Source organism: Crocodylus porosus, unplaced genomic scaffold (assembly GCF_001723895.1).
Source record: "Crocodylus porosus isolate Cpor-Errol unplaced genomic scaffold, CroPor_comp1, whole genome shotgun sequence".
In the NCBI taxonomy this organism is placed as follows: domain Eukaryota; kingdom Metazoa; phylum Chordata; order Crocodylia; family Crocodylidae; genus Crocodylus; species Crocodylus porosus.
This window is the reverse complement of record NW_017728948.1, coordinates 40,980,346-41,007,522: the sequence shown is the minus strand read 5'-3', so window position 1 is coordinate 41,007,522 and position 27,177 is coordinate 40,980,346.

Below are 27,177 nucleotides of genomic sequence, written 5' to 3'. Positions count from 1 at the left end.
AACAAATGGAATTCCTGCCTGGTTTAACTGTCTCTGTTTTTTCCCCCATAGAGTTTTATACATTCATTATCCATGCTTCATAGTAGCAAAGATTGGTTATAAGTAAAAGCTGAAAAATGTGAAAAAGGTACATTGGAATATTACAAAATAAAACATTCAGAAGGTAATGGTTTTAGATGCTGAAAAATAAAACAATATTAAAAATACCTTACTTGGATATTTATATTCTGTGGGAGGTTAAGAACTTTCCATTGGAAAAAATAATTTTTTTATTCTCTATTTTGTCAGGATACCATTAAAATAAAACCTGTAATTTAATCACCAAACTATACTAGAATTGTACTATTATACTAGGAGAGGGGTGTTCAATCCCCAGTCTGCAGGGTAGATCTGGCCTCTGGATTTGTGTCTTCTGGCCTGTGATCTCTCCATGGATCCTGTAGCGAGACCCATGTGCCATTGCCATGTGCACTACATCAGGTATACATGGCAGTGTAGGGCCCCACCCTGACATGTGGTGGTGGCAAGGGGCCTCAAAGCCCAATTCTGGCTGGGCAGGGGCAGTGCAGGGCTCCCAGAGCCCAAGCAAAGCTGTTTTGGGGCTGTGCAGGCCTCTGCACTGCCCAGATAAAATAGAGCCCGGGGCCACGTACAATCCCTGTCTGGCCAGGATTGGGATCCAGCAGGGTGGAGGAGGCCTGGGACCACAGGGCCTGATCCCCATACATGGGCATCACAAGGCCTGATCCAGTTCATGGACCAACCCTACACCATTCATATGGCCCATGGGGCCAAAAGCATGTGCACCACTGTACTAGAACAATTCATAACAGAATAAATTCACAAACGCATACATACATACACATATTTAAAGATTTGGTAATCAGACATTGCTACACCAAATCTGAAGCTATCTCAGGGACTTAGAGGACTATTTCCCCAGAACTATAAACTCATTGTATGGAAGCAAAGAATCATAGAGAAGAGGGGCTAGAAGGGACCACCATAGGTCACCTAATCCAACCCCTTGCCTGAAGCAGGTTTATCCCTATCCAAACCATTCTATACAAATCCATTGTCTAAGCTCTTAGCAAAACTGCACATTCAACCCAGACATAAAACCCAAGCTATAACAACTTATTTAGGTAAAGCAGAGGGAACATGGCTGGCAGCCTACTGCCTGCTTCTATGAAGATAGTTAATAAATTCTCAAAAGATCCCAGGAAGAGGGCCACACTCTCTATTACAGAGGAAGGCAAAATACCAACAGTCTTTTAAAACCTGACCGGGGGTAAGATTACTTCATGAGGCCAAATATGGTGATCTCTGACTCAGAGCAGAGGGCAGGATCCTCTAGCCAGAAATCTCTGGGTTTAAATCCCAGCAGGAGCATTGGCACATTCCAGTAAAATGCCCACCTTTGCTGTCAGCCAATACCCAATGCCTCAAAGGAAGGCTTTAAAAACCCCCCCACCTGACACATGTAACAGAAGTTGGGGGAGGAAGGGGGATATTTCAAAGCTAGGAAGCATGTGAAATAGTCATAGTAGAACATGGGCATAGCTATGCCTAGATCATCTCAGTGACTGTTGAACCTCTTCTTGAACACCTCCAGTGTCACAACTTCCCTCAGCAGTCTATTTCCACTGCCTTACTGTTCTAACAGTAAATAATCTTTTTCTAATATCCAATCTAAACCTACTTTGTTGCAACTTCAAGCCATCGATTCATGTCCTACTCCTTGCAGCAAGGGAGAAGAGGTGTTTTCCCTCCTCTTTATTTCCTTCAGGTATCTGAAGAATGTTACCATGTCGTTTCTTAAGTACCTTTAACACAACCTGAACATATCTATTTCCTTCCACTTCTCCTCATATGACTTGTCTTTCAAGTACTTTTATCATTTTTGTTGCTTACTTCTGGATCTGCTCTAACTTTTCCTTGTCCTTTTAACAGTGTGGAACCCAAACCTGCACTCAGTACTCTAGAAGTGGCCTAACCAGTGCTGAGTACAGAGGCACTATCATCCCTCATTTTTTCTCCTAATACTTCTGTTGATGAGTCCCCAAACTTCATTCACCTTCTTTGCTGCTGTATCACAGTAAAGACTCATATGGAGTCTATGATCTACCAAGACCACTGAATACTTTTCTGCAGCACTGCCATCCAGCCAGGTATCACCCATTTTGTATTTGTATTTATGATTATTATTCCCAAGACACAGCATTTGTCAGTATTGAACTTCATCCTGTTCACTCCAACCCAGATTTCCAGTCATCATTCTGAATAGCAGTCCCATTCTCCAATATGTTCACAAGCCTTTCCAGTTTCATGTTTGCAGACCTGCTCAAGAAGGTTTGTATGCCAGGATCCAAATAGTTAGCAAATGCATTGAACATGATTGGACCCAGGACTAACCCCTGTGGGCACTGGCGATGTGTAGGGGGTGCACGCGAGGGCACATGCACCCCCTGAGATTGGCAGTGCACCCCCTTAAAGAAGTGCCACTGAGGATGCTGACAGCATCTGCAGGCAGTCACCGGTCACCACCCCACCCCCCGCTCACTGCCAAAACAACCAGTGGCATCTGCAGGAGGTCACTGGTCACCAATCGTCGATTGCCACTGGCGCCTGATGCATCTGGTGGTGTCTGCAGGTGGTCACCAACCACTGGTCAGTGCTTGCTCCTTCCCTCCCACCGATGACACCCCCACAGCTGCCTGCAAAAGCTCCCCACTTGCTGCTGCCATGCCCCCCCTGCTGCCACTGCTGCCACAACCTGCGGGCACTCATCGTGCCTCCCCAGCCTCTAGGGGTACACATCATTCATGCTTGTGGGACTACATTTAAAACCTCCTGCCATCCTGACATGGATCCATTTATAATTACCCTTTGCTTGTGTCTATAGAGTTAGTTATTTATAAAACTTATAGTTGATTTGTCCAGCCCACGGATCCCCAAATTGTTTAAGCGGAAGTCATGTGGCACCTTTCTGATTTATTTTTATACTATGAACCCCTAATGACCTTAGGGCAGCTTGGTTCCCCAATTACCAATAGCCCATCTTCTCACCTGCTATATCTTGTTCTTTGTGATGGTATGAGCCCTCACTTCGGTTAAGGAGCTATTCTTCCTACTGCTTTCTTTCCCTGCATCAGAGGATGTTAATGGTAGGTCACACACCACTATAGTTCTAGTCTAGGTAGAGCTGGTCTCACTGCAATATTTGATGTGTAAGGCAATCGGATTGCCCCTATGCTTGCATCAACTCTACTCCAAATTACCCGCCACCTTCTTCACCAATGATCTTTCCAGGCCTGGATCACCCACACAGCTGTCACTCTCTTAAGCATGGCTCACCCATGCAGGAATGCCTCGGGCCTAGCTTGTCAGAATGGCAGTCTCTGTTTTAGGGCTAGCTCACCCACACAAATTACCTGAGTTAACCCTATTTCTCCCTTGATTGTCAGATCACCTCTAGCAGAACTCCAGCCTCCAGGTTAACTTCCATCCAACTGCCTATCCCCCTGGCAAGGCCTCCAGAACCAGAAGGAGCCAGGTTCCCATTCTGTGCCTATAACATTAAGGGTATGTGAACACTTTCTATGTAACAGGGGTAAGGATTCCCTATTACAAGGTCCAAAACAAGATCTGTGTACAATAGTATCACATAAGGTGGAACCTGTAGCAGATTATATGTAGGCTGTACTGTTGTTTTTCCCCCTCATCTGCTAAATATTTAAGTGTCCTGCCCCAGTGTAGAGATTTTCAGCAATTTTCATGTTGACTTGGCTCTGCATATTATTAAGGGGTTGTGTGCCCACCCATGAAGACTTTATGTATGGTTTCATTTTTGTTATTGTCTTAATCTAAAATAAAATAAATGTGGCTATTTACTATGCATAGAAAATACAATATATAGGTCCATGTCATGCCTGTGTTATAAGGATTAATTTCCTCTCTATTTTGTTTCTCATGAGAAATTAATGTCTATATTGTAAATTAAGATGGCACAAACTGAGGTACACTGCCAATGTTATATTATTTTGTTTTAGCATGACGTAGAGCACAAGTATGTTTGATAGAATAATAATCTAATGTACTTAATATACAAGGTAAAAAATATACCGTTGAACCACTGAATGTAAAAAGTACATAAATTACGCATGCACAGCTTCAGTTTTTGAGAAGTCATGCATACAAATATGTATGCTAATACTCATATTGTATTTGTTGGGTCATATTTATTCATATTTACATGCCTTTGGGCTGAGGGGTACAGAATATTTCATCAGAATTTAGGCTAGTATAGTGGCTGATTACACTGGCATACCTTAGAAGAACTTAATTCAACCTGTATAGCTAAAAATAAATAGGGCATATGTAATAGAGGAACTTTCCCTATTACTAGAATAGTGGTTTTCAACCTCTTTAGATTTGAAGGACCCCCAGATAAATTCCAGGAAAACTTTAAAAAATCTAGCTCTTAATTTTCACTATTTTTTGGCTACAGAAATATAATAGAGCATTTTTTTTTTCTGTTTCAAGGAACTCAGAAAGACCACAGCTATGGCTTTTTAAAAAAAATCTCTGGGGTATATTGTGAATCGTGTTTGTACCTAACAGCAGTAATATTGTGCGGTGCCACATGGAGCCATTAAAAGGATTTCAAGTCAGCACCCCAGGGCACTGTGGCATCCTGTTTGAGAATCATTATTCTTGAGAATCGTTTGGGGATAAAAGCATGAGGACTGTGCCTTTAAGGTGGGATTTTGGAGGCTGGAAGAAGTGGGCCCTGGGAATATAATCCCAGATTTGAGGCAGAGCAGAGGCAGCCCAAGCTGGTCAGAGCTGGAGCAGGTGCTCCCTGCTTGGAACTGATAGAAGTCTTACTGAGACTCCACTCCTGAATTGTGGTCAAAAAAGCCACAGTAGCTTGGCTTGGGAATTTGGGAAGAGCAGGAAAAAAGTATCCTGTCTAGAGTCAAGGTCAGAGCATCTGAGCTATGGGTCTGACTGATTGCAGGGCACCTGGGCCCACTGGGATTGAATAAAAGGAGTGTGAAGTGATGGGAATTTTAAGAATAAGCCAAGAGGGAGAGGCAATATCAAGACAACAGTGCTGGGTGTTCACCTCAGCCTCATCCAAGCTATTTTGTTTCAGCCTACTTAAGGAACCCAAAATTGAGGGTGTCCAGTCTGCTGGACTGCTGGCCCTTTGGGACCAAAGGCACAGGGCAAAGATGGCCCAGGGCTGAGTAGGGATCTAAAGTTGCTCCTCTCCTGTAGGAATGAGGGCCTACTTCCTAATTTTTATGTCATCAAGTAATTCATGGCAGAATTGAGGTGCACTGTGGCTCCTTTATTCTTCCAGTTCCCCCATGCACTCCTCCACCACTGATTGTTGTAAGGGCTGCACTTGCAGCCTGGCTTGCTCCTGGTTAGTGGGAAGGCGAAAACTGCAGTTTTAAATATGGCATCATTTTTACCTCCTATTGCCAATTGACTGACAGGGCCAAGTGACCCTGATGCTTGCTGCTGACCACCAGGGAGGCAAAAACCATGCCATGTATAAAATCGTGGTTTTTGCTTCCCTGCTAATCAGGAGGGAGCAAAGGGGCCCCTCTGCCAATCAACGGTGAAAGATTAAAGGACCAGTTGTGCACCCCACTTCTGTTGTGAATTTGGTAGGTCCCTAATCATAACATTCAGGATTTATTAGAGATTTGTGATAGGGATGTTATTAAGTATATTTGACTGTCTAGTCATGAAAATGGCCAGATTCAAGATCTAAGGTGAAATCCTGGACCCATGAGGTCCATGTGAGTTTTCACTTATTTTAATAGAGCTAGGATTTCATTCTTGAAAAGAACTATTCAAGCTCTTGTTGATGATTATGACATAATACATCAGTCATGAAGTATTATTTATGAGGTTTATAGCATATATTAATACAACCATTTTTATGTAGTTTAAATAGCGATTTTTGTGGGATTGTTGGCTACATATTTGTTCCATTAAGCTGATTCTAAATTATAATCTTTTTAATTGTGGATTCCATAAAACTATTATATTATATAAATTTGAAATGTGTGTCTTGAAAAAGTTTGTCAACATATGCAGTTACTGCTTTTGTCATCTTTTACAAGAAGAAAAAAGGAAATTGTTATTCTGAGGAGGTGGTGCGTTCATTGGCTGGCCTCCTGCCTACTGTCCTTCTTGATATTCAGGCTTCCTGGGATGGTGTGCTCTCAGAGGCTGCAGCTGCAACCTGCAACCAGGCTCCTGGAGCTTGGGTGTGATCTAGAAAGAAGGACTCAAATTTGTGTTTGGTGGTGAAAGTGCACAGAGATTTATTGTTTCCTAAGACAGTACATTAATGGGTATGCATAGCAATCACCAAGCTCAGTGAAACTGCCCAGAATAAAATGGTAAAAAACACAGTACATGAAATGCAGACTCCCTAAGGTTGTTGCAAGGGTGAGTCTTTCAGTCCCTATATTTATAGCCAAGCTGTTCCCTGTGCTCTGCCAATTCTTTTTTGTCTCTGTTGAGATGTCCTTTTTGACTTGTCTCTGTGCCAAGTACAGACACCTGTCGCTCATCCCTTGCCAACTTTGGACACCTGAAGCTCTCCCCTGCCAAGTTCAGGTATCTATGGTTCATTTTCTGCTGAGTTTGGGCCTTCCCATCTCACTCCCTACTGAATCTGGGTAACTCAAGCTCACTCACTGGTGAGTACAGGTTTCCTTTTGTTATCTCTCCTTTACTAGCAGTTCTTATTTTACACTGTATGTTATACTTCTCAAATACTTCTCAGCTACTTTTTCTTTGTTTTGTTTTTTTCCTCATCTCCTTGAATCAGAATTTTTGCTCACTGCCTCTTTTGTCAGGTCATTCATCAGTCACTTGGAGCCTACTACTCCCTATCTCCTTTGCAGTGTCTTAACTTAATTATGGCTTAGCATAACTGTAGTTTAGCATAATCAAAACTCCAGAAACATCATTGAAGAAAAAAATTGTAGAGTTCATGTGGATATTTCTGCTATAAAACTGGTCACACATGCTATGGGAAAGTGTTGTTACGAGTCTGTGTCTTAAGGAAAAATCTATGTCGCACTACAGGATCCAGTACTGAAACCAAGAAAGGAAGTAATAATCAAAGGAAGTGATAATGAGTTACACACACACTGCTGTGTGTTAGAGGGAGGGAAACAAAGAATCACCAATATTGTAAAATAGTATATTTAGCCTGGAATTTTCAGAGGCTCTCAACAGTTGACTAACTCTGTCTCTATTAAAGTTAACAAAATTTCTCACTGGCCATGTACAGACATTCAGTTTCTCTTGGGGGAGTCACTGCTCTTCTAAACGAAATCATGAACTTACAGATGTTCAGGATTTTTTTTTCTCCCAGAGCAAAAGTGGACACTCCAACAGAAAAATAACCCAGGAACAACCAATCCCACAGGAGTCACAAGAGATATTCAGGCTGCTTGGGACTGCGTGTTCTCAGAGTCTGCAGCTGCAACCTGCAACAAGCCTCCTGGAGCCTGGGTGTGACCCAGAAAGAAGGACTCAGATTTGAGTTTGGTGGTGAAAGTCTACATACATTCTCTAAGAGAAGCCACATCACAGTCCTCTAGCATCCAAGGATGCTTTACTTCCTCCCTCCCTCCTCTCCAGGGAGGCAGTAATCAAAATGAAATTTGGTTCCAGGCCAAATTAACTGATCCTCATTCAATGAGAATTAAAGTCAATGCAGACTAGGGCAGTCCAAACTAGGCAATTTAAACTGTATTAATTAACATGTATATGGCAGGTATCTAAGATTTGCTGTTGCTCATGCCCACCACCAGGTTTAGCAAATGAGCAGTTTTGTGGCCCTGATGGGGGGGGAAGGGGGGAGATTTGCAAGAAGTGATATTATTAATATCAAAATACAAAGATGTTGTCATTTTTGTATACAATATTGCTTATGGTGTTTTCTTTCCAAGGGGAGGCAAGCCAGCTGGTGGGGACTGGCCCTTTCAGCTAGGAGGACAAGATGGAGTTTTGTCCAGAGTATGCCCAAGGTCCTAACCTGGTCAGGTCGTTTCCCCCCACTGACAAATGGAAGCAGTATTTTTGATCCCAGGCGATTGCCACCCCCTCCCCACCACTACTGGGGTCCAGGACACAGGGGCCATTCCCCTCAGCCTGAGGCAGCCTTCCCACAGAGCCCCTGGAGCACCTCCCTAGGGCTGGATATGGATGCTCCCTCAGAGCCGGAACAATCCCAGAACCCATGTGTATTGCCTGGATATGCATGCATGTGTAGGTGTTAGTGTGTGTATGTGTGTATACACAGGTGATGCATTAGGGGAAATGGGGGTGGGGGGGTGAGCGGGGGATAGCATGGTCCAGAGCTGGCCAAACAAGGACTCCCCAGCCAGGAGTGCCAAACCTTGGTGCAGCAGCTTCCAACTCCAATAAAACCAGAGTTGTCCTGCATGCTCTGGAGAGGTGGGGGGAACACCTGAGATATCCTCTGCCACATCCATTACCACGGCCACACGCAGGAGCCTGGGCAAGACCCACCCAGGGGATGAGATGAGTTACAGTCAGGCTGAGGGTCTTACTCTGTACATCTACATGGGCCAGGCAGGGACAGGGACTGGGGCCTTGGTGAGACAGGGGCTACGGCTGGGGCAGTGGGCAAAGCAGAGGTAGGGGCAGGGCTTTGCTCACCTCCCTCCTCTCCTACAGTTGTTCTTGTGGCAGGAGGTTTTGCCTGTCCTCAAGGATGCCCCATGCCTAGCCACATCCACCCAAGGGAAGTGGAATGAAGGTACCTGTGCCTCTTGCTGGGGTAAGGGTAGGCCCCTGGCAGTACCATCCGAGGGGAAGGCATGGTGAAAGCAATCCCACCCTTATGCAAGAGAGGGTGTTGCATTGCAGGCGCCAGGCCATCCTGCCCCACCCCACCCCTCCTCACCCTACCCCACTGCACCCCACCCTGCCCCACCCAGGGATGCTTTGGAGGACTTGTGGTGGAGATCTTGAGAGGGATTGCAGGGCATCTGGGCCCACTGGGACTGGATAAAGTAGTGTGAAGTGATGGAAATTTTAGAACAGTCACATCCGACTCTGAGTGCAGGTGGGTTTGGCTGGACTCATTCCCCAGTATGGGGGAGCATGTTGTAACCTGTCTTCTGCTGACAAGGGGATAGCATGGGGGAAAGTCTGAGGGGAAATCCCAAGGTCCCCATGTTGCACTGAACCTTGTCACATTCCTAGAGTGGGCCCAAAGGGGGACTGCCGTGTTTGTGCCCAGGTATCCCCACAAGACCATTAAAGGCCTTGGCCTGGCACAGAGGCTCTGCATCTGCTTTGTGCATTCCTGGGGCCTTTTTCCCATGGTCTGCCAGATGAGGTGGGGGGACAGCTGGTGCCCCCAGGTGCCTTTCACTCAGCCAAACCTGTGGGAATGGAGCCATGTGCCTAGTCCTTCCTGACCACTAGGATGTCCACAGGCCCCAAAGGAGCTGAAGGTGATGCCTGCTCCCAGGTGACAGAAACCCACTTACTAAAGAAGATGCTCCTACCTGCCCTGCCTTGCCCCCATATCCCTCCTCAGGAGTCCCCCTCACTGCAAACAGAAATGGAATTTTTTCCATCAAGACCAGTGTCCCACACTTGTGGACTCAGCTTTCATTTGAGACAAGCCACTAGTGACTCCTTCTGGCCCAAGGCAGCTGCACCCAGTGTTTCCTCCCTGGGCCCTGCAGACACTGCATGCTAGAGTTCATTGCCCAAACACTCATTCATTGCAAGGCCAGTCCTGCATCCCACATTCCCCTGGCTCTGGCCAGAGCCAATTGTGGTACAGACTCAGACTGCCTTGCCCAGAATTTTCAACAGGGCTCCTAGTCCACCCTCAGATGCATCGGTGGCTGGTGGTGGCAGGAGGCACCAGTGTGAGTCTTGAAACCACTGTCATCACAGACAGTGAGATGGCTGTTCTAGGGCATATTGGGCCAGACTATCCCACCTGGTTATTGCTGAGCAGAAGCCAAAACAAGTCCTCTCTGCTGCACCTCACCTTTCCTGCCTTTGTTGGGAAGGAAAAGGTCTTTGAGGTACAGCTGCAGCCACAGGAGAACAGGGCCAGGTTGGGACACTCCACTTCCCCAGGCAGGCTGGAAGCCACTGCCTGGTGGTCACCCACCACCGCTATGTCTGCACTGAGAAGAGCTGAGAAAACAATCAAGTGGTTGGTGGGCGTGGCTGGCTTCTCTGTTTCTGCTAAGCCTGCCTGGCTGCACACTGGTATGAGTGGGGCTAGCCAAGACACCAGGCACTGATCACACATGGTCCCTGCTGCCTTGGCAAGCCCCTCCCATTGACTCTCTCTGGGCAGCCTAAGCCCGAGTCCCTTTCTACAGGAGTGGAACTGACACCAGCTACTTGGAGCCAAGCCTGCCATGGTTAGGAAAGATGGCTTGGCGCAAGGAGGGGGATTTATGACCGGGCAGGTGGGTGATAACGGTGAACAGGAGTCAGGCTGATTTAAACACAGCGTGATGTTTTCACAAAAGATTTATTTTACTTACGCTTTTGATGGCTAGAGTGCAGGCAGTGGGGTTGATTTATTCATTCAGTTACAGCATGCAGATATCACGTTACCCAGCATTTACAGAGTGGGTAAAACAGTTGCTTCTGAGCGATTCATATAAGTCATTGCAGTCTGCATATTACTGGGAGCTCTTGATAAGAAAGCTAACGTCGGAGATAGAGAGATAAATGGGGATACGCCAAAAAGATAATGTAGGCGGAAAGAAATATTCGTGCACGATCTGTTCTTCTTGAGTGTATACACAGTTCTCTGTTCTCTGCTTTGGGCAGAAGTTTCTTCAAAGTTTTATCTGACACAGGTGACCAATAACTCTATGCCAATTATAAATAATTAATGAGCTGACACCTGTGCTTTCTTTGTTTGCTCAGGTTTCATAAAAAATGGGGGTTATTTTTACTTGGGTGGTACTGGTTCTGTTTGGTCACAGGATGGTGCGCATAGTATATTTAATTAATTTTACAACTTCACTAAAGTTAGCTAATTTCGTTACTATAGATACTTTATCTTTTGTGCTGGGCTGTCAAGGTCAGATTCTCTTTTTCATATGGAAAGCTCAAGTAATTTGAAATGAGGCACAGACAGGGGTGTGTATGTGCAACACTGTTAATACAGAGGTATAAATTACAACCAAAAAGTTTGTTGTGTTAGCTTCTGACCTTTGTCATCTGACCTTTTGCCATCGGCATCTGAAATCAAAGACTTTAATCTTTGAAAATGAAAACCTCTATGATGGTCAGTGACAATCTATCTAATTGGGGATGGTCCTGCTTTGAGCAGAGGATTGGACTAAATGGCCTCCTGAGGTCCCTCCCAATCCTAACATTCTATGATTCTGTGATTTTACCCTTAATTCAAACTGAAATTTGATTTTAATGGTGTGATACAAATTAGTTAACATGCATTAGAAAACAGTGAGCATGTCTACAAATGGCTTACAAGTCCAGCTGAACAGGAAATAGAACATCTTCACATTCTCATAACAGGGAGACATAGGCTGACTATGAGCAGTCATGGTTGCTTTGTGTACTGCTGCTATCTATTTTCAGGTAGACTGAGGGAGCCTGAAAAGCACACTGAAATAGGTACACAGGAGCACATGGCTGCACAGCCTCAGCACTGCCAGTTTTCAGATCCTCAAGGGCTCATCATTCAAATATCTTTTCAGTCATCTCTGGGTAAGTTTTTGTACCAGGAGAACAAACCTAGGAAAACTCTCAGATAATTTGAACATGTGTACATAGCCCTTATTTAATGACAGTTTTCCATGGTCATCCATATTCATATTGCTCAGTTATGATCTTTTCTTTGACTTTAATAATTTAGAAAGGACATTTGGCTATGGGTTACATAGGAATAAAAGGTAATAAAATTGATAACAAATATACTTTTAAATCTCAAATATTAATTTTTACTTGATATTATATAAAAACAGATAGAATTCTGCAGAATGGTGTCTTTTATCATGGACAGTCCTTATAACTTTACTGAAAAAATAATAGATCATGTAACCTTAATATCCCAGGTATACTGGTGTTTATACTCAGGCCAGTAACAGAGATAATTCTAGAATATGATGAATAGGTTAAAAGACCTAGCCTTCTTCTATGCAATGCACCATTCAGCTTTACTGAAATGCTTAATTATTTCTGAGTACTGTAATTTTCAAAGGTTTCAAATCTTCCAGAACATCCTAGAGACACTTTCTTTAGCAACATCATTCTATAAAATACTATATCATTATTCTTTCTAAGTTTCTGTAGTACACGAATGCTAGGTTAATGTTATTTGGTTGTTTTTCTCTTAAATTGATGATAAGCTCATCAGAAATATAGTTCAAAATTTAAAGTTCTTAATATTATTAGAATAAAGGAATACGTACACACATACACAAAAACCCTTGTTTTTCAGAACTGGAAAAATAACTCTTCTTCAATCCTTTAAGATTTTGTGCAGAAACGTATTATTTCCAGGAAAGTCAAGTTTCAAAATTAGCTTTTTGAAAAAAAATTACTAAGTGCTACTCATTCCCACTCAAGTACCAGCAATATCCCTGCTGGTATAAGACAGCACTGCTCTTGAACAGCATTCTCATTTATGCTAATATGTATAATCGGTGAGCAGCTAAACTTTTCATGCAATGAACCTGTAAATCAATAGAGTAAAAAAAGATATCCAAAAAGATATTTAACATGTCTATGCAACTGCATCAAGCAGTATCTTACAACTGAAGCCATCTGTCCTGTTAGCTCCTCTCTCTGCAGCATGCAGTGCCAGACAGCCCCTTCTGGCTCAGGCCCTGGGTTTATATGCCTCAAAGCTCCACCCCTTCCTGTCATGTGACTTTTCAGCAACACACAGGAGTTTCCCCTTTATTTAAGACCTGGCCTCTGCTCCTCTCCTGCAGTTCCACATAGCTGGCTTAAATTGCTGCATTCTCTTAAAGTAACAGGAGCCTCTGGTTCCCTGTTCCATGCACAGAAATGGAGGTACTAGTTAACAGAATACGTAGGATTCTATAGCATTTTAACAGTTGAGAAACAGCCTCTAAATATGTTTTTTTTTCCTATCTAAAGCCCTTTATAAATCAAAATGATCATTTTCTCAGAACCAGACATATCTGCCTCGAAACAAAGAATGTCTTCTGCCTTAAAAGTATCACTTCATGCCCTACAGATGTAAACTAAAGCAAAAAATAAAGAATAACCCTCATGGCATAACAATTTTTATGTTTTGGTTTAATTTCTTGTGCACAATATGCATATACAGTAGTTACCTCTACAAGATTAGTCACAGAGTTATTTTGTGGCAGGTGATAATATTAGTGGGGTGAAATGAATGGTCTACCCTGAGGAAAATTTGTGATCTGGGTTTGCTTTTTCCCCACTTCTCCCACTCTCCTCTTTCCCTCCTAAATAGCTGTACATCTGGAATCCTTCCCTAAATTAGAATTAGAAAGGAAAGTCAGACTGTACATAAGCATCAATTGTTTGGGGGTTTTTGTTCTTGTAGCTTAGTGTAATCAATAGCTCTGATTTAAGAAAGACTGGCCACAAAAAGAAATTACATTTTTTTGCATGATTGGCCCCTTGAGAGCACTCTACAGTCATGCCGTGATACAGGTGCACAGCTACAAATCGCTTTTAAAACAGCCAATAATGCAAAAGAAATAACCCTTCTCAAATGAGGTATCAAATGAAGGCACTCTGCTTTAGAGTGATTTAACGTTTTTTGGAGGGAGTGGGGATGGGGGATGGGGAGTTGCTTTTTTCCCTAAAGCTTTTTGGAGTAATGTGAAGATTGACATTTTCATACTTAGTGGTTGGCAGACCCATGAAGGAAACCACCACCTCCACTAGAAGAAAAAAAAAAACCTAAGAGAAAACATTTATAGAAGTAGAGAAACTATTACAAAAATAAACCTCCAATCCATAGCAGCTCTAATTTAACCTCTCTCCCACAAATAACATAGTGCTGAATAGTTAACAGTTAAGAAAAACTTTTATTAAGGTCATAATTAATAACACTTTGCCATAATTTCAACTGTGTGTTCCTGCAGAGAATGGTAACCATTCATAGATTTCAGCCTTTCCATGACAAATAGTGAGGAAATTGATGTACTTACATGTTATTCCATTTTCTGTTATACAACTTCTTTACTGTTAAACATCCAAGCTGACTGAAAGAAAAACAAACAAACAAAAACAAGCTGTTAATTTAATTTACTTAACTACAGTGAGCTAAAGTTAGTCTGTGAGTTGCAACTATTGTATGCATAAATGCATTTACATACCCAAATATTCATTGGCTATTAGGGTAGTGATAATTAGTCATCCAAGTGCTGGTGTGAAAACATAGATATCTCAGCAGTTATTATGCATAAAATAATATTTATATTTATAAATATAAGTGCACACATACATAAATCATACCCCAAACATCATGTATATACTGGTAAAACTGTGTTTGTTTTTAATAAATATTTATTGAAATAGATTCTGGCTTTTGGAAATAAAGCTACCATTGTACATACCATAACCACTGCAAACCAACTCAGCGTACTGTCCACTAACTGAAGGGTAGTTATATGAATGCTGATGACTTTAAACAACTTGATGATTGACAGCAGACAGTTGAGATTTTTTGTTTAAGTGGGAGATCATTGGTGGTATTCAAATGGGCTTCATTTTGAACTGTAAATAAATGAAGAGAACAAATCATTTGCCCAAACTAGGTTGCCAGATCATTCTCAGTTTTTAATGTAAAAGAAGATATAGAATGGAGGGGTATTTTTTTTTTTACTAGGCAATTTCACAGCTAACAGCTAGTTGGGAGTTTTGGGTGGAAGTTTGAACAGAAACCAGTTCTTGAAGCTGTAGGAGTTTTAAATTGCTATCTATTTAACATCTCCAAAGGAAAGAATATCTATTTTATTATAGGAAAAAGAAAAAAGAGTTGTGCTATTAAATAACATGTTCTGTGGTTCAAGGAAGAAATAAACCATCCCTCTTTTCTATTCTGTATCAAGCTAAACCGACAATATTATTTATTTATATTTAGAAATTAAGATATCATAGAATTTTCTGTTTAGTTTTGGTTGATGAGGGATATCTTATAGCTGTAAGATCTATACATGAGATTAGAATCCACACTGAAAATTTTGGCTCAGTTGACTTGTCCATAGAGTAATTGAACATCCGTGGCCAGGCTGGAGAGCAGAATTCTTGTCTCTGGACTCTCCATATTATTAGGACATATCCACATTGCATCTTCAGCTTCATACTCTCAAGCATGCCCTACGTCCCCTGCATGAAGTCCAAAAATATGGTGCTTTATTATGGGGGTACCCCATGTGGCTCCTCTTAAGTACACTGGAGGCAAAGACTTCAAAATCATATAGAGGCACCCATGAAGCAGTTGCATCACTACTGAATTTGGCATGTGTGAATAGCAACAGCTGGGTGAAGCATACTCAAGATCAGCCCTCCCAGAAATACTGGGGATGTTTACTAACCTAAAAGAGTGCATGTTCACAATTTGAAGTTATGGTGTAAGCACCTAGGGTGATATTGTACTCTACCAGAAGAGAGTCCATATTTTTTCAAAGAAGGGACTATTGTTAAACCTTTAATTGAATTCTAATTAAGACTGAGCCAGAAGCCTCATTCTAATTCAAATTTCATCAACTGAAATATGTGTGAAGGGTACAATCAACACTTTATTCCAAAATTGCTCTTTCCCTTTCTATTAAAAAGAAAGTAAAAGGTATGGATGTAGTGAATACAAATGGGAAAGGATTACAAAGGGCAGCAAAAACCTTTCTCATTCTTGCAGTCTATTTATATCAGCTTTTCTTTTTCCATCTCCTTATTTTTTGTTCTTTTCTTTTTATTCATTCTTCATCTTTTTTCTTTTCTGGATTCACTTTTATATCTTTATTTTCAGTACTTAAAAAAACAGACGCAGTATTTTAAAATTCCTCCTACTTTCACTCTTGCTGGCCCATTGATCATCTCTGCTGAGCTGGCCCTTATGGAGGCAGAGCCTGCTCACATTGATTGACAGAAGTTGTTACATCCAGTAATTCCAATTCAGTGCAGTCAAGAATGAGCAAACTAACAACAGTAGCAATCAAATCATTTTAAGGTTTAAGGCCATGGTGCAGAAGGAATCAAACTTTCAGGAAATTTGGCAACAAACTTTTTCAATCCATACAATTGTCTGGTGTGGGATGATAAAATGACACATAAAAGCAGGCAACCAAAACTTATTTATGGCATGAATTGTAGGGAAATGTACACAGAAATGAATAATTTCTCAGTTTGATTAGGCATTCACTATGATATCTTATTTATATGTTCTTCTTTGTGACTGCTTTATATTTTTAGATCTTAAAAGGTCTGATTTTTTCTAATTTAAAATTTTTCAAAATGAATATTTTCTCTTTGCTGAAATAGTTACCAGTTAACTTTGTCGAAGGTGGTAGAGCTCAAGGCCCTCACACTCTGTAACAGCAATGTGCCTGGGAATATCAGTGGCCATCCGTAAGAATTTCCATGAAAAACTTACTTTACCATGCTGTTCTTTGGACTTCCCTCTGTTTAACTGTTTACCACCGCAATATTAAAAATACAAAAAATTGTTTTGGTAATAGTTCCACTAAAAAAGACAGCACTGAGTCCTTAATTCCCATGGGATCATAATGGATTTGCATAGTAGTTTCTATAAATTCATTCCAACAAATGTGATAATCTACCACTGTAAAATTCTGTACTATATTTTTCTTCCAAATATTCAGCTCAAACCTTAATCCAGTTTTTAAACCAAAATATAGTCACTGGTGGGACTTTGGGTTGTTATAAAATATTTAGTCTATTTATTTCTTAATGAAGTAAAAAATAAAATTCCTATTAACTTCAATGGCAACTGAAATATCATCTTTGACATTTAACTATAATAAGGATGAGTGTACAATTTGATTAAATTACTTATGTTAACTAAGTGCTGTAAAATGGAAGCCAAAATTGAGATCTGCATAGATTTAGAACCACTATTTTACCCAGTTTTGGGAGTAAAACATGCTGCAGTAATTCTCTTCGAGGTACTGGGAATTTCACCATTAAAAATATCCTCTTGTTCTTGTAAACTCTCAGTTGATTCTGCACTGCAGCCATTATTCCTGTTACAATTTTTTAACCACAGTCACTGGGGAAAATCCCATATGGCAATAAAATGATAAAGATTTTATGTTGCTACAACATGTGGTCAATTTGAAAGATTTCTGTGTAAATCTGGACTATAGATTCATAGATGCCAGGGTCATAGTTTCATAGTTGGTAAAGCCATGGGCAGGAAAGAATGCTGGGGTCAAATGAAGACCCTTTTGAAGACCCCCAGGGTAGGAGTGAGCACCACTTCCCTTGGAAGTTGGTTCCAGATCCTAGCCGCCCTGACAGCGAAGTAGCGCCTCCTGATGTCTAGTCTGAATCTACCCTCTGCCAGCTTGTGACCATTATTTCTAGTTACTCCTGGTAGCGCTCGGGGGAAGAAGGTCTCTCCCATTCCCCGCTGGTCCCCCTTGGTAAGTTTATAGAAGGCCACCAGATCCCCTCTCAGCCTTCCCTTGTGGAGGCTGAACAGGTTCAGGTCCTATAGCCTCTCCTCATAGGGTTTGCCCTGCTGCCCCCTGATTATGTGAGTGGCCCTCCTTTGGACTCTTGATGTTGTCCACATCCCTCCTGAACTGCAGTGCCCAGAACTGGATACAGTACTCCAACTGCGGCCTGACCAATGTTGCATAGAGGGGGAGGATCTCCTCCTTGGACCTGCTCGTGATGCATCAGTAGATGCATGACAAGATGCAGTTGATCCTACTGACCTCATATTGGCGGCCCACGGAGCCTCACATTGGTGGCCCATGTTCATCTTGGAATCAATAAAGACTCCAAGGTCCTTTTCTGCCTCTGTGCTGATGAGAAGGGAGTTCCCCAGCCCGTAGGTATGGTGCTGGTTCTTCTCCCTAGGTGCAGTACCTTGCACTTGTCAGTATTAAAACCCATCCTATTCTCATCCGCCCACCCTTGTAACATGTCCAGGTATAGTTGCAGCCTGTCCCTCCCTTCTTACCTGCCCATTTCTCCCGACATCTAAATGTCATTCATGAACTTGAACAAGGTGTTTTTCACTCCCTCATTCAAGTTGCTGATGAAGATGTTGAATGGTGCAGGCCCAAGGACTGACCCCTGGGGAACCCCACTGCCCACATCCCTCCAAGTTGAAAATGACCTGTCTACCACTCTCTGGGTGTAGCCCTCCAGCCAATTTGTGACCCATCTGACTGTAGGCATCAAAGCCACAGTTGCCTAATTTTTTGATGAGAATGGGGTGAGACACAGTGTCAAAGGCCTTCCCAATGTCCAGAAAGATTACGTCCACCATGATACTTGTGTCCAAGGATTTTGTGACTTGGTCATAGAAGACAACCAGGTTGGTCTGATGGGACCTGCCTCTAATAAACCCATGTTGGTTGCCCCTAAGAATAATCTCCTCTGCTGGTCCCTCACAGATGTGCTCCTGGATAATTTTCTCAAAGAGCTTCCCCAGGTCCTAGGCAAGACTAACAGGCCTATAGTTTTCTGGGTCCTCCTTCCTCTCTTTTTTGAAAATGGGGACCACATTGGCCTTTTCCCAATCCTCTGGCACCTTGCCAGAGCACCACAAGTGCTTATAGAGCTGTGCTATTTTTTTCATCACCCTTGGATGGAGTTCATCCAATCCCACTGAGGTAAACACATCCAGCCTCTCCAAGTGTCTGTACTAAGCACTGACAGTTGGTGGGCTGGTGTTCCTCCTACTTTTGTCATTAATGCATTTGGGAGATTTGTCTAGATCTGTGTTCAAGAATACAGAGGCAATAAACTCATTGGAGAGCTCTACTTTGTCCATCCTATCTGTCACCAACTATGTTTGTCTTGATGCTCTCATTTTATTTCAGGATTTTTCAGTCCTTCTGTATCCTTTCTCTGTTTTCCACTTGCTTTATGTTCTTCTTTGTTTTATTTGATACCTACCTTCTTGTTGTTTAAACTAACTTTTAAGAGCTAGGTATTGTACAAAACTATCTTATCTGAAGTTTTTTTTAATTGTTTCTTATGCACAAATAAACATCTGTATATTGCCACACTTTAATTGTCTAGCTGATCAATATCAAGGAGCTATAAACTACCTAAACAGGTGTCCACACAGAGGTTGTCTCTTGGATTTAAATAAGCTATTATAGAAACCAATTTAAGTTTTGTATTTAGACCTAAAAACCCTGCATAAAGGTTCTTAAAGAATTAAACACTTAACTCAGTCAAAGGTGTATCCATTTAGATTTGACTACTTCTTTTTAACACAAAGGCCACTTCCAGACAAGCACAACTGTGTGGTATGTGGCACTGCAGATCTGTCTGTGGCACCACACATTCAGGGGTTCCCTGTGCTGCTATACTGCAGGATGGGGCAGGAAGGGGGAGGGTGCTGGTATGGGGAGGATTTGATCCTGGGAGATCCTGGGGTTAAAAAAACTTGCAGAGAAAAAAGGGTGGTACATGTGGCAGCAGCGTGCACTGCCCAAAGCCAGAGCCTGGCCTGCCAGAACCACACTCTTGGTGCCAGCCAGGCTCCCAGCTCCAGCTCCCCAAGGCCACCAGAACCCTATGTAAGGCTGCTGGGGCCAGCACAGTTGCACAAAGTGACTAAGTGTTGGACACAAACATTTTAAATATATTCTAAAATGTATTCAGAATGCCCTCTTTCATTTGTGTTTTTGTTTATACCTATTTTGACATTTGTAGCAATTAGATTTCCTTTCAGAAAACTCACTAAAGTGACAGGGTAGCATATCTGTTGGTTCATTTAGTCTGCTGAACATTAGTGAAGATTTTGAAGCTCATCCTATTGTGCATAAACCCAATCAGACACTCATCAATATCTTTTTGGTTTAGACATCACACTGCAGACCAATAAAAGATGCTTCATTTGTAATATTTCTTTATTTATGCTTCAAAGCTCAGCAGAGCTACAAAATGCAGAGAAAAAAAGAGAGAAAAGAAAGGAAATTGTCATCGTATTCTGTTTGAATTTCAAGTGGCCTTTTAAGTTGTTTCTATTGCTTAGGTCCCCAACCTAGATGGCATGAATGTTGGTTTTTTCATATGTATCCATTTTGCTAAAGGTTTTTTTAATGTTTATGGAATACCATTCACAATGCTGTATAGCAGTCCAATATAAGCCTATTCACCATTTAAGAATTCCATTTACCCCTAATTTGATGGTTTAAATGGGACTTTAATGATGCAGAGGTTTTATGCTGGACAAGGGTGAAATAAATGCAAGGAAAATTACTAGGCAACAAAGAAAAGCTGAATTTTCAACTAGAGAAAAAAGCACAATTATACAGAATTTTGCCAGAGTAGATTGAAGAGGGTACCACAAGTCTATTAATTTGTAGAAGAGAAAATGCAGAATCATTTTCAAAATATTCAGCTGCAGATGGTGACAGAATGCATTTTGGCTTTAGATTGCAAATTCTATTCTAAAATTCAAGTAGCAATTGTTGCAGTAAGAATTGTATAAGCTCTACCTGGAGGCTATGAATAGATTATGCCCCTGACACATACAAAATGTAAAGTTGATATGTGATTATATGATTCTGGTGAAATTAAAGGCTGGATAGTCAAATTACAGGAAGGACCAGATGTGATGTGTCCTTAATTGTGTTATTTTCACCCCAAAACTTCTATTTCTTCATGTCAAGTACCCTAGAAGCAATGAGGACAGGAGGCAACTGCTGGACATGCTGGAGATCATTTTTCAGTGGCCCACATCCTGAGCTACAGACAGGACTTGCACATCTCTTTGTATTCTAGTGACCAATTTATATCAGTTTGTATCTGCAAGACTATCTTCACAAGGTAAGAGTAAAAAGGGGGAAAAAAAGCAAGCTGAGAGGCTCTTTAATATTTCTGGTTTCTTATGTCTACAAATTATTTTTATTATTTTTAGTGTCAGGAGACATCAGTGCTAACTGTACTCTTTCAGGACTGTAATAATTTTCCCATCTATATTGTAGCAAAGGAGCCTCAAATCACAATACAGTCATAAAATGACGAGATCATTTAAAATAAGGAGGCATATAAGTGTCAGGTAACAGAGCCCTATTTTACCCTAATTAGAAATAAAATATCCAGATCAAATATTTTTACAATGTAAGGTCCCTACCACAGCAGGAAAATCAGTAAAATGAAAGATATTTGGAGTTCAATACTCATAAATATACCCGCTTCCTTACTCCCCGTGTAAAACTCATTTCTTCAGAATATCTATCTATCTGTCTGTCTGCTTTCTTGCATGCCCGCCCCTTTCTTGCGTCTGTGTATGTGTGCACACTCATACACATTTGCATGTGTATGTGCATGCACATGCATGTGTTATCTTGTGCTATCTTGTTCTTACACAGCAGGCTCACATTAAAATAACATACAAGTAAAAAACAACAAAAAAATTTCTTTAAAGGAACATAAGTTAGGCTTCAGAGTGGTGAAAAACGTGCTGGTGAAAGCCCACCACACCCCCACTCCCCTGGAGCCCCCCAGAGACCCCCCAGCAGTTGCGGAGACCCCTGCTGACCTGCAGCACAGCCGGAGGTAAGTGGGGCCTGTGGTGAGAGGGGGTTAACACCTCACTGAGTGGGAGGAGGCGGCTGAGTGGAGCTAGGCTGGGTCAAGCCCCGCCCAGGCCCCTACTGGGCCCAGCCCCCCAGTGAGAGATAGAGATAGGAGGGGGTACTCACCAGTCCCCCTCCAGTAGGGCAAGGCCCCCCAAATCTCAGGCAGGGCCCCCCCTTCCCCGAGAGCAGCTTTCCATGATGGTGGGCCCACTGTGCATGTGCGCAGTTTAAAAGGGCCCACCAACAGCAAAAAAAGCCCCAGTTAGGCTCCAGAGCAGCAAGAGATATTCGGGTGAAAGCCCACTGTGCCCCCTCTCCCCTGAAGCCCCCCCAGAGACCCCCCAGCAGCTGCGGAGACCCCAGAGGAAAGCAGGGCCCATGGTGGGAGGGTGTAACCCCTCACTGAGTGAGAGGAGGCAGCTGAGTGGAGCCAGGCCTGGTCAAGTGCCGCCGAGGCCCCTACTTTGCCCATCTCCACAAGGAGTCACGCGAACAGGCTGCACAAACAGGTGCACTTGCCTGCCAGTGTGTGAGTTCGCACAGGAGGGAGCACAGGAGGGCCTGCGACCCTGCCTGCGAACCCCCCAGGGTAGACAGTCCCAGCTGAAGCCAGCCTACCAGAGGCATGGCATGGATGGGTACGCATCGCACCCCGAGGGTCCACTCGGGCTCTGCACCCCCCTGGCACCTCAGAGATGGCCACTCAGAGGAAGACCCTGGCTCTTGGCTGCATGGGCTCCCTGTCCCTTCTTCAGGCGCTGGCATCCGGGAGCATGGCTACCTCTGCATGTGGGGTCTGCTCCCTACTGGGGTCTCTGGCACGCCAGCTGGAGGAGCTCCAGGCCACAGTCCAGAGACTGCATGCCATCAGGGACTGTGAGCAGGAGATTGACTCCTACTGCCAGGCCCTTCTCCCCCCGGTCTCCCTCCAGGACTCCAGGACATTCCACTCTGTCCAGTCAGGGCCATGGACCAAGGTGGTTAAGGGCCCTAAGGCCCGCCGCACCAAGGCCCCTGCCCCGCCAGAGCTCAGTAACAGGTACACACCTCTTGATGCTCCGGCAGAGCCTGCTGAATTGCCAACTCCCACAGGCAACACAGGCTCAACTGCAGCTACTGCCCCCACTCTCCCCAAGACAAAACATAAGGTGTTTGTTGTGGGAGACTCCATCCTGAGGGGGACTGAGTAGGCAATCTGCTGCTCCGACCCCTTAACCTGGGAAGTCTGCTGCTTCCTGGGGACCTGCATCTGGGAAATTGCGGAGAAGATCCCTAAGCTCCTCCAGCCCACAACCCACGATCCTATGCTCCTTATTCATGTGGGCACCAATGACACGGTGTGGTGTGCTCCCAGCCGAGTCATGAGGTGCTACAGGGATTTGGGAGTGGGGCTAAAGATGGTGTTCTCATCAATCCTCCCAGTCCCAGGCTATGGGCTGAGGAGGGAGAGGAGAATCCATGTAGTCAACTAAAGACTGTGGCACTGGTGTCATCCAGAAGGCTTCCATGATCACAGCCTACTCCTTGGCAAGCCCACTTCCCTGGGGAGGAGGCTCTTCTCAAGCAGACTGGCTGACCTGCTCCACCAGGCTTTAAATTAAGCCTGTTGGGGGACAGGGGAACTACTGCCACAGCTGGCCCACTGAGCAACACTTGCAAAGCCGCTGCCCCGCTGAGCAACCCTTGCAAATCCAGTGGACCAAGGTACTTAAAGGAGCCCACCCTTGCCCCAACCCTGGTTCAATCTGTGGGCAAGGCAAGAGCCCCAAAGGGGACACTTGCCTGCCTGTACACTAATGCCAGGAGCCTGGGTAACAAGCAGGAGGAGCTTGTCCTCCTTCTCAATACAAATAATTATGATGTCATAGGGATAACGGAGACTTGGTGGGACTCCACCCATGACTGGACCACGGGTATAAATGGCTGTACCCTGTACAGGAGGGATTGTGTAGATAAAATGGGCGGGCATGTAGCTCTCTATGTTAAGGAAAGATACGTGTCCCTGCAAGCTGATATTGGTGACCAGGGTGGATGACTGGAGACCCTCTGGGTTAAAATCCATGGGAAACACAGCACAGGGGACAAAATGTTGGGAGTCTACTACAGACCTCCCACCCAAAGTCCTGAGCTTGACCAGGAGTTCACTCAGGAACTGGCTGAGGCTGTATGCTCCAGGACCATGGATGTCATGGGTGACTTCAGTTACCCAGATATCTAGTATGAGGATCACTTCAGCAAAATCCGAGGGGTTGCAAAGCTTCCTCTTATGCATGGATGACCTCTACCTGACTCAAGAAGTCTATGGGCCAATGAGAGGCAAAGAGCTGCTTGACCTAGTACTGGCTACTGGGGATGACCTAATCAGCGACCTAGTGATTGATAGGAAGCTGGGTGACAGTGAGCATGAACTGATCACCTTCACCATCTGCCTTAAACCTGGCAAGTCAGTCAGCAACACAGAAGTCCTTGACTTCAGGAAAGCTGACTTTGACAAGCTCAGGAGGCTTGTCAGTGAGGCCCTAAGGGACCATGATCCCAGGGAGAGGGGAGTTCAAGAAGAGTGGTTGCTCCTCAAGGGAACAATCCTCAATGCACAAGCTAAGTCTATTCCATCTTGAAGGAAAGGCAGCAAGAAGGTACAGCAGCCCTCTGGCTCTCCAGGGATCTAGCAGACTTCCTCAGGCTAAAAAGAAGGCCTACAAAGGATGGAGGATGACATTCACCTCCCAGGAGGATTATTCTGCACTGGTCTGATCCTGCAGGGAGCAAACCAGGTAAACCAAGGCTGCAACAGAACTCCAACCAGCTATGAGCATCAAGGACAATAAAAAGTCCTTTTTCAGATATATGCAGAGCCAAAGGAAAAGCAAGGGCAACACTGGAGCCCTTCTGAACCAGATGGGGAACTGACAACTAACTCCCTGGAAAAAGCCAACCTGTTAAATGGGTACTTTGCATCAGTCTTTCATCAGTCCCATGGGACGCCCATGCCCGCTACGGGACAGGGAGGTCTAGGTGGGGGAGATCCCCTGCCCTCCATTAATACTGACCTCATGAAGGAACATCTTGAGAAGCTGGATATCTTCAAGTCAGCCGGCCCTGACAATCTACACCCCAGGGTACACAAGGAGCTGGTGATCATCATAGCCCATGAATTTTTGAAAACTCCTGGCACTCTGGTGTACTGCCTCAAGATGAGAAGAAGGCCAATGTGGTGCCTATCTTCAAAGGGAGGAAAGGGATAGCCAGCATGGGTTTGTTGCGGGTAGGTCTTGCTTGACCAATCTCATTTCCTTCTATAACCAGGTGACCTAACACCTGGAGATGTTCTCAGAGATTGATGTCATAAATCTTGACTTCAAAAAACCCTTCTATCTGGTATCCCATGATCACCTCCTGGTGAAACTGGCCAATTGTGGCCTTGGGTCCACCATGAACTGCTGGCTGGGAAATTGTCTCTGTGGTCGGACCCAGAGGGTAGTAATTGATGGAAGTCACTCATCATGGTGTCCTGTGATCAGTGGGGTTCCCCAAGGCTCTGTCCTTGGACCCATATTGTTCAACGTCTTCGTTAATAATGTGGACATTGGAGTTAGGAGTGGACTGGCCAAGTTCACCAATGTCACCAAACTTTGGGGCAAAGCATGCATGCCAAAAGACAGGAGGTTGATCCAGGCTGACCTGGACAGGCTCAGAAAATGAGGACCTGGTGGTGTTTAACGCTGAAAAATGCAAGGTTCTCCACCTTGGGAAAAAAAAACCCTGCAGCATCCTTATAGGCTCAGCAGTGCTACGCTCGCTAGCACTATGGAAGTAAGAGACTTGATGGTCATCATCGACCACAAGATTAGCATGAGCCTGCAATGTGATGCTGTGGCCAGTAAAGTGACCAAAATGCTGGCTTGCATCCATAGATGCTTCTCAATCAAGTCCCAGAATGTCCTTCTCCCCCTGTACTCAGCAATGGTGAGGCTGCAGCTGGAGCACTGCATCCAGTTTTGGGTTCCACAATTTCAAAAGGATGTGGAGAAGCTTAAGCAAGTCCAGGGAATAGCCGCGTGCATTATCAGAGGTCAGGAAAACAGACCTTACGATGACAGGCTGAGAGCCATGGGGCTCTTTAGCTTGGAAAAGTGCAGGCTCAGGGGTGATATGATGGTCACCTATAAGTTTATCAGGGGTGACCACCAGGATCTGTGGGAATGTTTGTTCACTAGAGTGCCCCAAGCGATGACGAGGTCAAATGGTCATAAACTCCTACAAGACCATTTCAGGCTGGACATAAGGAAGAATTTCTTTACTGTCTGAGCCCCCAAGGTCTGGATCAGCCTGCTAAACACCTACATTGAACACCTTCAAGAACAAATTGGGTGCTTATCTTGCTGGGATCCTATGACTCCAGGTGACTTCCTGCCCTTTGGGCAGGGGGCTGAACTCGATGATCTTCTGAGGTCTCTTCCAGCCCTAATGTCTATGAAATCTATTAAATTTATAACTTTTGGAAGATGTTGGCTGCAGGATATTATGTTAATGCTTACTCCTTCATTATAGTCAATGGGAATGTTTCTCTAGACTTCAGTAGGAAAAGGACCAGACTCCATTTTAGCAGTGGTGCTTTGATGTATTACGTTAATACATCATCCAATGCAGCTCTTCAATGATGTATTGTACCAGTGCTTTATTAAAGTGTCATATCTTTGATGAAAGTATAGCACTTTCTGAAAGCGGCCTGTTATAAAAACTGTTATGTCGTAAGACTATGAGCGAAATATCCAAGAAAAAGGAATATATTTCAGAAATACATTGCCAAAAAACTAGGTGGTCAAACCAAACAAGGAACAATTAGAACAAAGTGCCAAGAGGCCTTCGGAAGGCTGATGAAATCTAAATCTGGAGACCTAAGCTTTTTTCTTGTTGTCTTCTTTTATTCTATTTAAAGGGAAAATATGGAAAAAACTGCTCAAGCCCACTTCCCATCTCCTGATAGATTTGTTTACTCTGGAGGGTACAGCTAGGATTCGAAGTGACTGAGACAAGTTGAAGGATTGGGTCAAAATACATCTCATGAAGTTCAACAAGGACTAGTGCAAAGTCTTGCACTTAGGAAGGAAGAATGTCATGCACTGCTACAGGCTCAGGAACAACTGGCTAAGCAGCATCTCCACAGAAAAGGACCTGGGGATTATGGTAGACAATAAGATGAATATGAGTCAACAGTGTGCCTTTGTTGCCAAGACTGAGCTTAGTTAGTAGGAGCATTGCCAGTAGATTGAGGAAAGTAATTGTTTCCCTCTGTTTTGCACTGATGAGGCCACATCTAAAGTAGTTTAGGGGCCAAAAACTACAGAAAGGA